This window comes from Salvia miltiorrhiza, chromosome 6, assembly GCF_028751815.1.
Source record: "Salvia miltiorrhiza cultivar Shanhuang (shh) chromosome 6, IMPLAD_Smil_shh, whole genome shotgun sequence".
Taxonomy (NCBI): domain Eukaryota; kingdom Viridiplantae; phylum Streptophyta; class Magnoliopsida; order Lamiales; family Lamiaceae; genus Salvia; species Salvia miltiorrhiza.
In genome coordinates, this window is record NC_080392.1 from 10,593,307 (window position 1) to 10,613,008 (window position 19,702).

General features: G+C 32.9%; 1 long non-coding RNA gene across 2 annotated transcripts; it reads left to right on the forward strand.

The window, feature by feature from the left end:
- Positions 1-14,467: 14,467 nt before the first annotated feature.
- On the forward strand, positions 14,468-15,407 carry LOC130988592 (uncharacterized). Of its 2 annotated transcripts, XR_009090147.1 has the most exons (3): positions 14,468-14,730; positions 14,863-14,925; positions 15,022-15,407. It is a non-coding gene; the product is annotated as an uncharacterized LOC130988592 (long non-coding RNA). The 2 variants fall into 2 exon arrangements; XR_009090146.1 differs by lacking the exon at positions 14,468-14,730 and having other exon boundaries at positions 14,743-14,925.
- The last annotated feature ends 4,295 nt before the right edge of the window (positions 15,408-19,702 follow it).

A 19,702-nucleotide genomic window follows, 5' to 3' on the forward strand; every position in this document is an offset into this window, starting at 1 on the left:
ATCAAATTTCTTGTTCTTACATTTCGTGCACGGGCATTTGATTTTATTTCCAATCATTAAGTCTGGTCGAGAAAGTGCATAATGAACAAATACTTCCCATCCATTCATGAACTCATCTGTTAGACTACTTTGATTTTAAGAATTAATTGAAAATTAAAGAAGGAATAAGATTAAGATTTTAAGAATAGATGAAGGTTACTATTTGATTTTAAGAATTAATTGGAAATTATAGAATGATGAAGATTAAGATTTGAATTATAGATGAAGGTTAATATTTGATTTTAAGAATTAAGATTCAAAGAAAGATGAAGATTGGAAATTAAAGAAGGATGAAGATTAGGATTTGAACATGATGACGATTAGGATTTGAAGAATGATGATTGAGGATTGGAATTTCAACACAACAACGTCATTACTACCACCTCCTCTTCTTCCCCACCGGCGGCCCAAACTCCAATATATTCACAATCATATATACTTAATCGCCTCTCCCCCACCGACGACACTATCATGCTTAATTATAATTAAACATGCTTGACGCAAGTAATCGTGCTAAATCATATATTTCGCCTCTCCCCCACCGGCGACAAAGCGAATAAAATAAATTTAAACATTCTAAAGCCTAATAGAGATGAACCTAACTAAGTTCTCTAAACAAATCTAATAGAAATAAACCTAACTAAGTTCTTTAAGTAAATCTAATAGAGTCATACCTAACTAAATTAATTCTTTAAATAAATCTAATATAAATGACCTAACTAAGTTCTTTAAATAAATCTAATGTAAATGAATCTTACAATGTTCTTTAAATTCATCCTAATTACAATTAGCATATAATTAACATATAATTTCACATACAATTTCACATATAATTCACATATAAATTTCAAACTAAATTCTACAAAATTAATATACTAACATACTATTAGCCTAAATTGATATACTAACATACTAATATTAACATAAATTCAAATTAATAGCCTAAATTATGTAAGTTAGATGTACTAAATGGAAATAGCAAAATCCGACGACGACAACGGCAGTCTGGCGAGGGCAGAGGCGGTTCGATGATGGCAGGGAAGGTCTGGCGAGGGCAGCGGCTGGGAATTAGGGTTGAAAATTAAATCAAACCATTTAAATGTATTAAACACACACACACACACACACACAATAACCACTTACCAGCGAGTCTGGCAGCAGGTCTCCGGCGGCGGAGAGGGCTGTTCAGCGGCGCGGAAGGAAGACACCAGGCGAACCTTTGGTCGGAAGGCGGAAGGCGGACGGCGGGCAGCAGGCCGGGGTCGATCAGAAGGCAGCGGGGTACGTCGGAAGACAGGCGGCGAGAAGGGCGTCGGTCAAGGTGGCGTTCGGCGAGGACAGCAGCGGGCGTCCGACGGTGGGGCGGCGAGAATCGACGACGGGCCCCGTCGACGATTTTAAGAGATGGCTGAAATCGAAATGGGAAAAAAAGAAGAAAACCCTAAGTATAGATCGCGGATTTAACGACCATTTTTCGAGTCAACGACCGAAATTTCGGTCATTGCAGTTAATATATACTCCCTCCGTCCGCCAAGATTATGTAAAAATTACTATATTGGGCGTCCGCCAAAATTATGTCACTTTCCTTTTGAGGCAATGGTCTCACCACCCTCTTTAATATTTTATCCTTACTAACACTCTTTATTTACAAAAAACCCATCTCAAATTCAATCTCAACCACACATCTCATAAAGTGGTGGGACCCTTTCTCCACTACATCAAAATCATCACCAATTTTATTAAATCTTGTGCCCAAGCAATTTTACATAATCTTGGCGGACGGAGGGAGTAATTTTTTTCCTTCGGTTATTAAAGACCAAAAAGCCGGTCGTTAAACAGTCATTAATTAACATGTTAACGACCGAAACCCGGTCGTTATAGCGGTAGTTAAGAATCAACGACCGTTTGTTTTCGGTTGTTAAATTGGAAAAAAAAAAGAAAAAAAAAGGAAAACGGTCGTTAAATTTAAATTTCGGTCGTTAACGCCGAGAATTTAAAGACCGAATTTTTTGGTCATTAGTTTCGGTCGCAGCATGCGTGTTTTCTAGAAGTGATTAAAGAGAAAATGAGTGAAAATGAGCTGCCCGATAAAATATTCCACCTTGCCTGAAGAAAATTTTTCATCATAATAAACATATAAAAATGAGTGAAAATATACTTTTTCTCTCATTTTTCATCAGAGTAAACTCACCGCAGGTGAAAAATGAATATGATTTGACCAGTTCAAAGTGAATATCTATGGTTCAATAAAAAAAATAAAAAATTAATATGTAACTAAAGATACTACTTGGATTCAACTTGATTTTATTTATATCTTGCCCTAACGCACTCTGATCAATTATTGCTCGATCGATTGGAGTCATTTCATGAAATATGTATATTATTCAGATTCGTTATTTATTTTGGGGGCTCCTTATATATTTTTATGTTTGAAAACTTTGGGGATTTGTTGACAACATGGATTTTAACATTATACGACGAGCATTTTATGAGAAAAGCATGTGATTGTCAGTTTTTTTAAAGATGTCAATAATAATATATGGTTCCCCATTTATCTTGTGGTGATTCGACCTCTCAATTCTTCAACAAAGCTGTATTTTGTTGTCTATTATATTTTATTAGGTTAATTTGATGAAACTTCAAGTAAATTAAATCACAACAGAATGAATATAATAATTTTGAAGTTTAACTCCACATTATTTCTTCGAAATTAAATGAATGAAGTGTGAGACTTTATGAAAAAGAATGAGCCGAATAAAAAATGTGGTCGACAGGAAAGTTGCGCGTATGGGTGTGGCTGGCTCATACCAAACCAAACTGCGTCGGAGATGCGATTCCAGCTCAAGCCATCTCCAGCTCAGCTCAAACTATAAATACTCCATTTATTTTAAAAAGAAATAAAAACAAGTCTTTTTAAGGGTAGACACCCTACAACCCAGTAGTCACTTTTTCATATTTTGCTTGAAAGCTAGACAGATTCAAGATTTAAAGTTTGAGAGGAGAATTGAAGATGGGCCCATTAATTTATTCTTTATTTTTTTAATCATTTTTATCTTTGCTTTTGGATGTTTAATGACTAATGTTCATGTTTTTTTTTTTAAGGGGACTAATATTCATGGATATTAGTAGCTCAGCTTATTGTAACATTTTAGATTTTGTTTTCCTTTTTGTACGTGTTCTTTGATTTGATTGTGTGCTTATTTGATTGATTATCACTTAAGCATGTGTAACAATGTGTTGATTTGAAATTAAGAGGATGAGAATTAACCCTTGATTTGGAACACAATGCACCAAAAATCAGTGAAATCCATAAGTTTGAGATAATGTGTGCAAATTGTTGGAGTTGGTCTTTTCATAAGAAGAAAATGTTGGAGTTGGTATTTATATAAAGTTTTTTATTTTGCAAGGGAAACTATTATTAGAATAAAAAATAGGGTAAATTGCATAAAAATACCCGATCTTATACCAAAATTTGGTTTTTTGATGAACTTTTTAATTGTAGCAAAAAATATAACGACCTTGCAATCGGTTGCAATGTCAGTTCAGTGACATTTTCCGATTAAATTCAATTAGGATTTACTGCTTACATGTGGGCTTTATCCGATGTGGCAAATTAATTGTATACGTGGCCTGGTGTGTGTGCAATGACTGAACGATGTCGTTTTCGATTGGAACCAAAACAATATCGTTTCTAGAAATTGGATGAATTTCTGGAAGAATTTTGTCAAATGAGAGGGGAGAATGATGGGAAGAAGTGAGATAAACTCGATCTAATCTCTAATCCTTATATGTATTGCAACCGATTTATTTCTTGCTAAAATGATGTTGTTTTATGCAAATGAAAACGACATCGTTTCATTAGTCGGTCCAACTAGCCATCTCAACTTTCCAGAGATCCACTTCAGCATCAATTTGGAAGGAAAATGTCTCCTGACCGACATTGCAACCGATTGCAAGGTCGTTATATTTTTTGCTACAATTAAAAAGTTTGTCAAAAAATCAGATTTTGGCATAAGATCGGATATTTTCATGCAATTTACCCTAAAAAATAACAATCTTCCTACTTAAATTGGAAAGTTATTGGTCCAAACAATTGCACTTAATGCTTGCACAACAAATTGGGCCAAAATAAGATAGGTGATTGATATATAGGCTGGGCATATAGCGTACCTCGTGTACAATATAGCATACCTCATGTACAAACCCATTATGAATATATTACTATTTTCATAATCCCAATTAAAATTTTCATAGGACAGTAAATAAATCAAGCTACTCGTAAATCATTCGAATTTTAATATAACAAAAGCTCAAACTCATTAAGAGTAGCTCAGGAACTAAGCGAATCAAGCTTGAACTTGATATAGTATTCGATTTATTAGTTCGTAAGCAAGCTTGTTAAGCGGTTTACCTTGAAAATGTAAAATTAATTATTACCCAATGTTGAAAAATCGAAGATATTATTAAGGCGCTTTATCAAGATAAAGCGAGGTTGGACTAAAGAGTTAATTAAGACAAAAAAAATCATACAATTTATATGTAATTAATGCAATCTTACCTTCTTCCATCTCTTATTTGTTTGTTCCTACCCAATATTCTCTTTGATTAATTGCTTTAGAATCTCTCTCTCTGTCTCTCATGGATTTGTATATGTAGTTGAAGTAGTTCTATTGTTAGAAAAAACACGCATCATTTGATAGTCACAATTTTCATTATCAAAGACATAAGAAAAGAACAAAAAAAAAAGTGGTGAATTAATATCGTTGTTGAAAGGCTGGAAAGTTGGTATATGAATTTTTGTTGATCGCTACCGATAGATTGATTCTCTACTGAATCTTCGCATTAAAACAGCTAACTACAAGCTAATTAATATGCGAGATAGAAATAGAAAATGACATTATCATAAGAATTCACACTTGCCCACAAACTTTAATTTTAAGAAGCACTCTATGGTGCATTCGGATGCATTTGTTCTAATTATATCTAATTTTAATTGAAAATTAACAAAGTCTAATTAAGGACCACCAAATTCTAATTGGGATTTAAGATTGATTGAAAATGAATTAATATATTGCTAAAATAAAAAAATAATGTGAGTGCACAACCCTAATTCCAAGTAGTTGGAATTTGGTTAAACAAGAGGTTTAATTAGAGTGAAACACGTTATTTCCCCCAAATGAGCAGACAAGGGCGAATCGAAGCAAAGGACTCGTTTATGATCATAGGCCACTGCTTTAATTTAGAATGTCCATAACCGACACTGTTTTAATTTTAAACCAAATATTTTTGGAATCTGCCTTTTATTACAAGGTTCTCTATTTTAAGACTTTATCTCTTTGTCTTCTTTGTGGAATCACATTATAGATAGCATTTTTAAGCAAGGAATTTCTTGAAAACATCTCTGTGCCATTGTTGGTGGTGCTCACTAATTATTCTTTCTCGGACGTTTGTATCAAGATCATTATCTATTACTTAAATGCACATCATCGTATCCTCAATATTCAACCATTTTGAATTTTGTTGCTAGCTACTTTCACGTCACATGTGTCACTTTTTTACTATATTGAAAATGGAACACTTTTGGAATAAAGGATTCTTGTTCATTAATTGGCTTTGAAATGCTAATATTTTACATGAGTGATTCAATATCTTAGATAAGAATATAGAGGAGATCGAATTGATGCTGTTGCTTTTAAATCATGAACGTATGGTGAGAAACAATAATATGGTATTAATCAGGATCAGGAATAAAAGTACGTGGCAGAGATATTTAATTTCATTCGAAACTTTTTTTTTTCTTTTGTTATCAACACATGCATTACCTTTAAATCGAGTGTTATAGTTTCTTTTCTATTATAAACCAAATTCATGGCTAAAAAGCCGATTTTCCGTAACAGTGTTGAAGATGCAACATTATAACGTAAAATTTATACGACCTAATTGTTAAAACAGCACCGTAATTTTTAGTATTTTTTAAAACGAGGACTATATGTTATGAAATTTGAAAATGAAGACTATATGTTATGGAATTTGAAAATGAGAACTATAACTTCCATTGTTTATATTTACACTCCTATTTTTAACACATTAAAATAAGAACTATAGTTTCCATCATAGCCCGAAAATAGGAGCGTAAATGTAAAAAATAGAAGCTATAGTCCTCATTTTCAAATTTCGTAACATCTAGTCCTCGTTTTGAAAAACACTAAAAGTTACGGTCCTGCTTTAACAATGAGCTCATTTTATACGACACTTACTAAATATGGTATTATTCATAATGTATTATTTATTGAGGAAAAGTTTATAAACATATGATTGATATATTATTGGTGTGTACTGGTCTCTTGGAATAAGGATATAAGTACATTTTTAAAGAGTAATCTAGAAACTTAGAGGAATTGTGTGCCATGAGGTTTTAGAAAATATACAAACTCCTCGCGGAAGAAATGGTGATTGGGTGGTGTAAAAAATATTTAGCTAGAAATTCGACCAAAAATATATAAATAATTATAAACTCCGTAATTTCAACGAAAAATTTAAATATTTAGCAGAACAGCAAAAGGATCAAATGAGTCCTTTAAAAAAGTGTGAGAACTAAGATCAAATCTAGGCCTTTGATTTAACAAATCTAATGATTGACATTAGATATAATTTTCGGCCACTTAATAAGCTATAGAGGACAAATATGTAATCTCTACATTAACTAATAACCGAGAATTTTTTATTTAATGGGATTAAATCTTGATTTAAATGTGGCAAATCTTAATTACGTATGTTAACTACTTACAATCATTATCAATATCTCATACACATGCATGTCTATGTTAGTGTATTCACTTGTTCATAATTGCATATACACTATTCATGTAGTATATATGATATTACCTACCACACATTTATTCATGTTCTCTTGTGACAATGATATACAATATGACAATTTTTTTTTTGTTATGATAACACTATTACTCATTTTGATTAAAATTATTAATTAATTACACTTTAATATTGGTGCAAAGAACTATGAACGTGTCACAATTAATTTAACCATCATGTACATTATATGACGTGAACATGAACACTGTTATAAGCAATACCAAGGAACACATAAACATGAACATTGTATCTGCGATTGTGAATAGAATATACTCAAACAAGAATCTTGCACAAGATAAAATGAACAAGTGTGTGGAAATCATACTTAGAGGAACAAAAAAAAATCGGGCCTAAAAAGCCCGCCCAAACGACCCACTGGACCGATTGGGCTTCGGGGGTAAAAAGCCTGTGGTTTTTGGGCTTTTTGGCCCGCCCAATTTTTTTAATTATTAATTTATAATATTTACTTATATAATTATATTATTTAAAATTTAATATAAAAAAGAATTAAAAATAGATTCATGTTCAGATTTCACTTTTATGTTAGCTCATTAATTGAGAAATTTTAGCTTCTGAATTAAATATAAAAAAATATAATATCTTGAATTAAATACTTGGTATAAATTATATATATATATATATATATATATGTATTCATTTAAATTATTTATTTTTATGAACCCTTTCATGATAATATGAGTATTGCCATTTTAGAATAGACTTTAATTAGTGCAGTATGGAATGTGAACGTCTATTTTGCTAATTTTATAGTTTAAAATGAGTGCTTTCTTGATTTGAATAAAATTCTATTAATTTTGAGTTTGCTTAATATATTTACTATTAGGACTTTAAATTTGTTTAAATACTTTGGAGTGTTATTTAATAAACTACTCATTATAGGATTTTCATTAATTTTTCGTTGTGTTTTGACTTACAATAGTATGATCTAAGATTTTTATTTCATCTTTAATTATATTTGTGAATAGATGATTTTATTTGATGTTAGTCGATTTAATTTATTATTTTTTTTAATGTGTCACCTTTTACTATAAATCTCATGTGTACTCATCTTCCCATGCTTTGACTGAATGGCGGAACAGGTTTTGAGCGCTACACCTCCCTCTGAAAGTTAAACATTTTGGGTGGCGAGCTCTTAACGACTTGATCGCGGCGGATGTTAACCTTCCTTGGCATCATGCCCCGATCTCAGGCATTTGCTCGTGGTGTAAAAGAGATTGGGGCTCATCGGTACATTGTTTGTTTGAATGCGGAGTGGTGAAATACGCTTGGAAAGAAACAGAGTTCTGGCAGATTATCAAGCCGCTCCAGCAACTGTCTATTTTCGATATGAGCAGAAGGGTGGATGATGAGATGGGTTGTGATGGCCTTCAACGGTGGTTCTTTATGATGTGGTTTGTGTGGAAGTTCTTATGTGAGGCTAAGCATGGAGATGTTCCCGCAGATAAAATGCTCAAGCTTCACACTTGTAACATCGTGCTGTCAACTTATCAGAACTCTCGCTCACTCACTGCTATTCCTAATTGTATTCTGCCGAAGGAAGGAGCGGACAGATGGTTTTCTCCACCACCGAATGTGTTGCAATTAGATGTGGATGTGGCTTATGACGAGGCTGGAAAATTGGAGTTGGATTTATTGTGCGCGATCCGATGGGGAATAATGTTGTTGCGGTCTCACAGTCCATTGGCTATGCTTGGACGGTACTTATGGGCGAACTCCACACGATGATGGCAAGAATTGGGTATTGCTTGAATAATGATATTGGACAGGTTGCTCTCTACACGGATTCTCTGCTTGCTATTCACGTCCTTCAGGATCCTCATCATGGCTTGAATTCACTGTGCGATGATTTATGGAGGTGTTTCAACACGCTCGAAAGCATGTGGTTTAGGAATTCTTTCATGCGAGGCGTGATGCCAATAGAGCAGCGCATGAGCTTGCTCGATTTGCTTTATCTTATTCTAATGTAATGGTTTGGAAATCAGGTTTCCCTACTTGGCTTCTCGACATTGTTCATCTTGATTATTTTTTTTAGGAATTGTTCATCTTGATTTATCGTATAAGTTCTTCTTTCCCCTTAAAAAAATTATATAGCTATTAGGGAAATTTTTAACAACTATACTTTGATTGTCGATAAAGCAAGTGATCACGAGATTTTGAGGTGGTCTCCTGTACACCCAGGTTGTACTCGACTCGAATCCTGACCCAATTGGATTATCCTGACCTATTTTTTCTTGAAATGACACTAACACTATACGAAATGACACTAACACTAACACGATCTTGAAATGACACTAATACTATTTTGTTTTACAAATGACATTATTTTGAAAATAACACTAACACTATTTTGTTTTACAATTGACACTATATCGAAATGACACTAACACTTGACATTCGGGTAGGATAGTCCAATTGTGTTAGATCCGGGTCAGGATCCACATCGGATACGATCCGGGTGTACCGTACAAGAGATTTTGTGTGAGATTTTTAGGTGGTCGGTAGGATTTGTTATCTTTCAATGGATGATTAATTCTTGCAAATATTTTTTTAGATTAATCTTAAACTTGACTCGATTATATTACAAGCACACCGAATGAGCTTAAATAGTCTATCATTTTTCATTTTGGACCCAAAACGAAATAGCTATTCAGTTAAATAGTCCATCAATTTTATTTTTAGACCGGAAACCAAATAGCTCACGAAAAACTTGTTACTTTACAGTCCTATCCTAGATATACTCATATATGTAATCCAATTTCTTCACATTGTCACAAAACTTTCAAATTCCACATATCTTTTAATCAGAACAATCATTTACTCAAATATAATTAGAAAATCCGTGCAACATTTAGAGGGTGTTTGGCTAAGCTTATTTAAAAGAGCTTATAAGTTCTTGGAGCTTATAAGATGTTTCAAGAGCTTATAAGATGTAATGTTAAAGAGCTTATAAGTTGTTAATTAAAGTGTTTGGATAATTGAGCTTATAAGCTAGAGAGAGAATTTTTTTTGCTAGAGAGAAAATATTTTTTAGAGAGAAAAAATCGAAGAAAAATGAATTTGAATGATATATGATGAAAATAATAAATTATAATTGAAAAATATTTGTAAAATGATTGTTGCATATGAGATTATAAAAAAATAAGTTGGGGTAGAGGAACTTATTTTTTGAGGAGCTTATTTTTTGAGCTTATTTTGCCAAACACTTTGAAGAAGCTTATAAGCTCCTAAACAGCTTATAAGCTGTTTTGAGGAGCTTATAAACTTAGCCAAACACCCTCAATCAGAAGTTCTATACTTATATGGGAAGACATTCTCAATCAATAGGTTAATTATAATTCTGATAAGATCCGTAGGTTTCTTTAACCAAAAAGAAGAATGAAAAGAAACAGAAACAGAAAAAAGAAAACTCGAATTTTGGAAGATTCTTGATTTAAAAGTAACAACCGATTTGATTAATTTATTGTCTGAGGACCATAAACTAATACTTTTGACAATCCAACTTCTCTGCTCTCGTATAATGACCGTTAATTTATTTCAAAAGATGACATCTTAAAAATGAATAAATCTGGTTCTATACGATTCTATCCCCCACAAATATATTAAATATCTTGTGAATCTTGATCCATATTTGACTATCAAATGATGCTGCTTTCCATTATAAAGTGCTACTATAATTTTATTTAACGAAGGTCATATTTTAGTAATTTTATGTAGATTTAGAATAATATTAAAACCAAAGGGAATAGAATAGACAAATACTTCTTTCGTCCATGAAAAATATATTCAATTTAAAAATGATACGAATTTTAATTTATTTATTTATTTTTGAGAAGGCGAGGATAAATTTATTGCACACAAGAACATGGAACGTGGAGATGACCCACCACAAAGGACAGGGGTTCATTCCAAACATGATGTGTAGTAATACATCTCACAATTTTTGCTAGACAATAAGCAATAATATTAAACTCTCTCTTAACATGACGGACATAGAATTCCGGAAGTGATGATAAAATACTACGGCAAAAGCGAGCGATGACGCCCGACTCCGTAATGTTTCTCTCTGTTGATTGAATCGCATCACACGCTCGTTTGCTATCCAACTCCACTTGGCCATGCTCATACCCCAGCTCTTTCAACCAAGACAAAGCCTCCTTAATCCCAATCAATTCTCCCTCCTCCACGCTGCGTCGTCCCGGGAGTTTGAGGGATTTTCCGGTGATAAACCCACCCTCATGATTACGAATGACGATGCCCACGCCCATAGTTTGGTCCTCCTGAAAAAAGGTACCGTCGACCCCAACCTTCATTGAACCAGCAGGGAGTGGGTGCCAGCCTAAACACACCGTCGGAGCAACTGTATCACGTTAAGGGGAAGCTTTGAACCGAGCAAGGAGCCAATCCAGTCTGCTACTATTCGCAACCTGAACAGAATGAGATGGAGACGGGAATTTATTCTGCCAAATCACCACATTCCGATCTTTCCAAATCTGCCAAAAGATCATACAAATTTTCGTATTAGTATCTTCCATATTGATAGCAACAACCCGGAAGAGGACCTCCTGGAAAGAATCACTGCTGTCAACAATGGGGTCGAGGAGCGGCTTCAAGTTACTCTCCTGCCAACACGCCTCAGCAAACGGGCAATGCAAGAACGTGTGCCAAAGATTCTCAAAACCTCCTCGACACGTAGCGCATCAATTTTAATTTATGTTATAAATGGGGTAAGGGTCCTATTTTATTTATGAGTGAAAAATTTACTAAATATTAAAATGAACACATTTAATTTGGACGGACGAAAATTGCAAATTATGTACTTTTTTTGGACGGACGGAATATTATTTGTTAAATTTAATTTGTCTGTGTTTAAGACATTTATTTAAACTCGTATTTAAGACTTTTTTTCATTAGTACGCAAATAAATTTTATTGCCCTAAAATGAAAAAAAAAAATTAAGAGAACTATATATATGCGGCAAAAAGAGAAACAAGATTAAGATAGAACATTTCCTACCATATATAGTATGTAATTTAATATGGATTATTGACCACGATATGGTTTACTATTGTTATAAAATAATGCATTATTATAATATAGTATAAAATATATCATCACAAAGATACAACATATTATATATGCATATCATTTGTCATACAATGATGCATCTTTCAATATTGCATGATTTTGCTACTTAGACCTAACTTAAATGGCAAAATTGAGACATCAAAGACTCTTAGTTGTGCGAAGTCTTGGGTTCAAATCTGCCTGTTGTGTGGGTAGTTTTCTCACATTTACGTAGACAGTGATTTCACTTGTATGCGGATAATTTTCTCATCTTTGTGTGGTGTAGAGGTCCCGCCTGCGTGCGAATTGCTTATTTGATTATATAATAGATATTCTTGTAATTCTAAAAAAACTAAAAACTATTTGAATGATTTTGTAAACCGATCGGATTTGAATTTTACAAAAATAAAATATCCAATCCTGACTCATTTTTTTTTTTTTAAGTTGGAGGATACCCAAATAGTAGAAGAAGTGAGAGCGCGACTCGCAAACCATGCGCAAAAATACTGAACACTTATTTGATATCCATGTTTTAAAATGGATTAACTAATAAAAATAAGATAAATAATACAATAAATAATTATTAGTTCGTTAATACTATTAATTATCTCAGGGGTGAGGTGATGTTGTTTTTCAAAGATATATAAATAATAAAATGAAAGAGAATTTTAATTTTATTTTAGACCATATTAATTAATAATTTGAGATATCAAATAGAGTACATAAATATATTCAAATTATTTATCTATTTAGACTTATAAAATCTATCAAACATGCACTAATTTGACAAAAAAAAAAAATGAAAAAAAAAGATATTGAGAAAGGCAATGGTATTTGTGGCGGCCTAAATTCCTAATCATGCTGGACAACTACTACCTGTGTGCTGTAGTTGGGGGGGGGCCTTGGGGCTCCACATAGATATCGCTAGTTTTCCATCTAATTTCGAGTAAGCGCTATACATCTAACGCCTATACGGCTACCCAATCAGGTTTGGACCCAAATTCCTCGCAAGATACACTATCAGAGAAAAAAAAAAAAAAAAAAAGTAAAGATCACTTTCTATCCCACCATTTTAACGAATTCTCAAAAGGGTAATTTTAAACATAACCTCCAATTACCCTTTTAAACATAACCTCCAATTTTCTCACTATAGCCCTTTATTTTAAAAAATAATAAAATTAATTATGATTGTACTATTATACCCATATAGCCCCATTTAAAATTTGTACTAATAAATTTATAAAAAATAATTTCAAACAAAATTACGTATAATCTTATTATTTATATAGCCTCAACTCAAATACTTATAAATAACTCATTTATATAGCCCCAAATCTAGCCTCGTTCCTTGGCATCACATCCGGTGATTACTCGAACCTCAATATAGAATTGAAAGATCCAATATACTTGTTCATCACTCTGTTTCAAATTTAATGTTCCTCTTCTTTTTTTTCTTTTTTCTTTTTTCTTTTTTGAAACAAACATTAATCTGTATATCCAAACTAAAAGAGGTTGAAACACGAATGACGAAATTGAAATTTACATCTGTCAGTTCCAATTCAAGAATATCGAACACTCCCAATGGGAACACATTTTTAAGTATGTAATGGCATTTGGAGGCGGCTTTGTGGAGAGCATCGAAATCGGCAATCAGTAAAAAAGTAAAATTAATCACTTTTCACTTTAAAAACCAAATTCGACGCACAAAGCCGTAATATGATGCCATTGTTAATGTGAAGGCTCAATTTTCAGAGCCACAAACAGTTAATCGTTCAAGCTCTTCCTTTTTTGCATTTTAGCCTAAATCTTGGCTATACAAATGTTGAATACGAAAAATAGGGAAACCAAAATCATTGGAAGATAGAGATAGAGGAACACGTGCGTCGTCTCCGGCTGAGATTCAGATCTTGCGACGGTGGCGCAAACCATAATTTAGTGTTCCTTTTGTGATTGTGATCTTTATGCATTTTCTACTTCTTGAGTCTGGGTTTCTTCTTCTTTTTGCGTCTATGTATTTTTTTTTTCTGGAAGAATCACATTATTAAGATTTTGAGTTGGAGGCTACACGATGGAGTTATTAGGATTATTTTTAGATTTAGGATAGGGGTTATAGATTTATTTGATAAGAGAACATACGTAATGTTTTTTCAAATTAATTTTTATGAACTTATTAATTTATTATAAATTTTAAATAAGATTATAAGGGTATAATAGTACAATTATAATTAATTTTATTATTTTTTTATATAAGGGGTTATAGTGAGAAAATTGGGGGCTATGTTTAAAATTACCCTTCTCAAAAATATCTCAACTCTAACCTATCAAAAAAATATTGTTTGTATCCTATTAAAATTTTTTGGAGACCGAAAATTGACGTGGACTACCGGAGAGCTTACATGGATCATCTATGTGGAATTATTTATCTACCTGAAAAAATCATTTTGATGTGCAAAAAATAGAAAACCCTCGTTTTGATATTCCAAACACACCCAAACACTCACACGGCGCCACCCTTTCTCTCTCGGCTTTCTTTGTTGCCACCGTTGCATCCCTCATCTCTCTTCTCTCACTCCCTCGGTCAACGCCGCTCCGCCGCCTACTCCTCTCACCAGCCTACTCGCAACGAGTAGCCGCCACCGCCCTTCTCTCTCTTCTCTCACTCCCTCGATCAACGCCGCTCCGCCGCCGACTCCTCTGACCGGCAGAGCCTCCACCGCCGCGCCGCCTGTCTAGGTTACCATAGCTCTCTCTCCCTCTCTCTCTCTCTCTCTTACTCTCTCTCTCTCTCATTTTCATTTTTCTTTTTCTCATCCTCTTTTCAAAAAAATTGAAAAATTGTCTCTTCTTGTTCTTTTTGCTTTGGAGGAACGAAGACCACAACGGCTCCGCCACGCCATCGCCGTCACTGACTATCATCTGCCATGTTAGGTAAGCCCTAAATTGTAAAGCTACTCTTTTCTTTTTCTTTATCTTTAATTAGAAGCTAAAAATTTCCCCTTACCCCCTTCTTCCTTTGCTTTTCAGCAGATCAGAGTTAATGGCGGATCTACCGCCATTGCGCTGTCGCAGGCATCCGATAGCCACCGTGGCTCGTCCCTCACATCTCTTTCTCTCGACTCACGCCAAAATGGAACAGGGGACTCAACCGCATTTTAGTCAGGATCAAGTAAAATTTGGTGCTTGCAGCGCTTGGACAGAGAGGTTCGAGGCGGCGAGGTCGTGGCCACGAGAGACAGGAGGAGGCAGGGGCAGTGGCGACGACGATCGGCGAACAACACAGAGAGAACGCGACAAATAGTGAAAGAAAAGACATAAATTGTATTTTTTTTTTCTTTTTAATCCATGTAAATAAGCCATGTAGGCTTTCCGATAGTCCACGCCAATTTTCGGTCTCTGAAAAATTTTAATAGGACACAATCAATATTCTTTTGGTAAGTTGGGTATTGTTTTGGTATTACCGTTAGGTTGAGCATTTTTGAGAATTCGCTAAAACGATGGGACAAAAAGTGACCTTTACCCTAGAAAAAATAACCTAACGGTCAAATAGAGGTGTCGTTATTTGGATGGTCGTTCTACCTTTTAACGACTAAATTTTTTATCATAAAAATAAATAAATAAAATATTTTATTTTTTCTATTTCATAAATATCTTAATTTTTTATGTAAAAAATTTTATTTTCAATTGTAACAACCTATGCTCATCTTGTTCGTCCCACAAGTCTTTCTAACGTGCTCTGTGGATCACCCAATTGTATATACACTTTCCACCTTGATAGACTTCCCAATAGATCACTTATCATATAGACTTCTTAGTGGATCACTAAGGCCATCCATAGTGGGGGTGCGGACGTCGGCGCGCACCGGGCGCGCGCCCTCCACCAATGCCGCACCTCCATTTTGTGCACCAGAGTTGCCTTCCCGCGTTCGGCTCTTTGGCAAAATTGTTGGGCGTGTACAATGCATGGGCCAACCTATATATATATATATATATATATATATATATATATATATATATATATATATATAGGGTTGGGTTCCGGTGGATCCCTATGCTTATAATAGATCCGTAGATCCAAATCTAGACCACACATTTATGACATGTGGCGCATCAAGATGGTGACACGTGGCAAGGCATTTCAAGGCAAAATCTGGAGAGGGGTAAAATTGGAATGTAATTTTCGAAATTCAAAATATATATATATATATATATATATATATATATATATATATATATATATATTCTCAAAATAAGTATATTTTAGATGCATAAAGTTTCATACGAGAATGCATGAACTTTCATATAAAAATGCATAAAGTTTCATATAAATATGCATAAGATTTCACCCCACCCCAACCCCACCCCCCACACCCCAGAACCCCACCCCCACCCACCCCCTACCCCCCCACCCCCCCAAAAAAATTTTTTTTTTTTATTTTTTTAAAAACTGATTTTCTGACCACTGACCCACCCCTACCCCCACCCCCCCCCCACCCAACCCACCCACCCCCCCGACCAAAATTTTTTTTTATTATTTTTTTATTTTCTCAAAAACTGATTTTCTGACCACTGACCCCCCCCACCCACCCACCCCCCCCCCAAAATTTTTTTTTTTTTGAAAATCAGTTTTTTTAAAAAATAAAAAATAAAAATTTTTTTGGGGGGTGGGGGGTGGGGGTGGGGGTGGGCCAGCAATTAGAAAATCAGTTTTTGAAAAAAAAAAAAAATTGGGGGGGGGGGGTGGGGGTGGGGGGGTGGGTGGGGTGGGGGGGCAGGGGCAGGGGTGGGGTGGCGAAACTACCAGATTTATTAAAATTGAAATGCATTTTTTGTATAATTTAATGCATTTTTATGTGAAAACTTTATGCATTTTTGTTTGATTTTATATGCATGTGAAACATGCATATTTTTGGGGGGTGGTAATGGGGAGGGTTGGGGGGTGGTGTGGGCTGGATTGGGGGGTGGTATGGGGTGGGGTGGTGAAAATACCAAAACTGGAAAAATTAAATGCATTTTTCTGTTCAAAGTTATGCATTTCATGTGAAAACTTTATGCATCTTTGTGTGAAACTATATGCATCTAAAATATATCTATTTTGAGATAATCTAAAAAAATATATATTTTTTTTAATTATTAAATCCGAAAATTACATTCCAATTTTACCCCTACAGATTTTACCTTGGAATCCTTGCCACGTGTCACCATCTTGATGCGCCACATGTCATAAATGTGTGGTCAAGATTTGGATCTAGGGATCTATTATAAGCATTGGGATCTATATGATCCCATTCCTATATATATATATATATATATATATATATATATAGGGAGAGGTTCAAATAAGAACCACTAAATAAAATTAGAACGGAGAACCATTTTAAGCCATTCGATCATCAAGATCTACGGTGGATGCATCATCTTGGTGGATGAATGCAGATCCTGGGTTCGAATCCTGAAGGGAGCAAAATTTTTATTATTTTCGGATGCATTAAATTTAATAGCGAATGCATTAATTTATATAGCAGATGCATTGATTTTAATGGTTCTTATGTTCTCACGATAAGTGTGGTTCTCATTATAACCACACCCTATATATATATATATATATATATATATATATATATATATATAGGGAGAGGTTCAAATAAGAACTACTAAATAAAATTAGAACAGAGAACCATTTTAAGCCATTCGATCATCAAGATCTACGGTGGATGCATCATCTTGGTGGATGAATGCAGATCCTGGGTTCGAATCCTGAAGGGAGCAAAAAAATTATTATTTTCGGATGCATTAAATTTAATAGCGAATGCATTAATTTATATAGTAGATGCATTGATTTTAATGGTTCTTATGTTCTCACGATAAGTGTGATTCTCACTATAACCGCACCCTATATATATATATATATATATATATATATATATATATATATATATAGAGAGAGAGAGAGAGAGAGAGAGAGAGAGAGAGAGAGAAGGGTTCAACAGAGAAGCTAAATATTGTGGAGAATAGAGAATTCGCAAAATAAAAACGAACAGATCTATAGTTTTAATGAACAGATCAATGTACCGCATGAACAACAATTTGCCCCGGGTTCGAATCCTACTGGTGGCGAGTTTTTCTATATTTTTATTAAATACGTCTGTTCATTACTTATGTTGATCTGTTTGTAAAATATATAGATTTGTTCGTTCTCTTGAAAAAGATAATTCTCTGTTGAACTCAACCCTATATATATATATATATATATATATATATATATATATATATAATTATATAATTATTTTTAAATTGATTTTTTTAATAAAAATCATTTAAAATATATAGTATACTATTGTAGAAAATCCTACATTTTTAAATTTGGGATTCAATACAATATCAACTTAATGTAGCTTCAATATTTATAGTGTACTACACATTTTATATAATCCTACATTTTTCAACGTAAGATTCAATAATCAACTTAATGTAGCTTTAATATTTATAGTGTACTATACATTATAGAGAATCCTACAATTTTCAATGTGGATTTCAATAATCAACTTATTGTAATATTTTGGTAATTATTGCATTTCTTTAATTAATGTTAAATTAGGATTTTAGTTTTATTTTATTTTTAATTTGAATTAATTTAGGATTTTATTTTTATTTCCTTTTTAATTTGAATTAATTTAGAATTTTCTTTTTATTGTAATGCATTTTTATTTTTCAATAAATGTAGTCTTAAATCTTAATTTAAATGAAATTTATGTTATTATATGATGTTTAAATTAATAAAAAATAATATTAAAAATAAAGATAAAATAAAATACAAAATTTAGCAATCAAGGTACGTGCTGGCTCTTCCAATGTGAAGGGTATGCTCTTAAATAGTGGGGACCACTTTTAAGTGTCCACCCTGACTCTCCAATGTGGATGTCCTAAGTAAGTCAAGCATGATTAACTTTGAAGTTTTCTCCAAGTAGTCACCAAAAAAGAAGAATATTGATATAACAAATACCTATTAATTTATTTAAACACTCCTTTAATATGCAGTCTCATTCATGTGTACCCTTACAATATACATGTACATAAAGAATATCAAGACTTGTTTGAATGATTTGAGGAAGATTGTCTGTGCCAGGGGAGAGTAACATCATACATGACATTAGATTTTTAAAAAATAATTAATAGAAAGTTAATATTATCATTAAAAAATTTTGATTAAAAAATCAACACTATCATTAAAAAAAAATTAAGAAATTATTTCAAATTAAAAAAATTAAAATTTTTATATTATTGATCAAATTAACAGTTGAAATTAAAATAATAAAAATATTAAAAAATAATAATATTAATAATCGAAGTAACGATTGATTTTAAAAAATAAAAATTTATATATACTAAAGACTGAATTAGTGAATATAATTAAAAAAATAAAAAAATAATATTAACGATCGAATTATCGATAGAAATAAAATAAATAAATAAATAAATAAATAATATAAACGACTTAAATTAAAAAATATATATATATAAAAGAAATCGTTTCAATCACTATTTGGTTGCTAAAAAAAATAATTAATATTATTAACGATTATTTTTTCTGTTGTTAAGAAAATAAAAAAATATATAAAGAGCGATAATTTCGATCATTGAAGCTGGTTTTTCTTATGATAGTTGAGTTTCCATGTTTTACTCGTACTAACATTTAATTTTAAAAAAT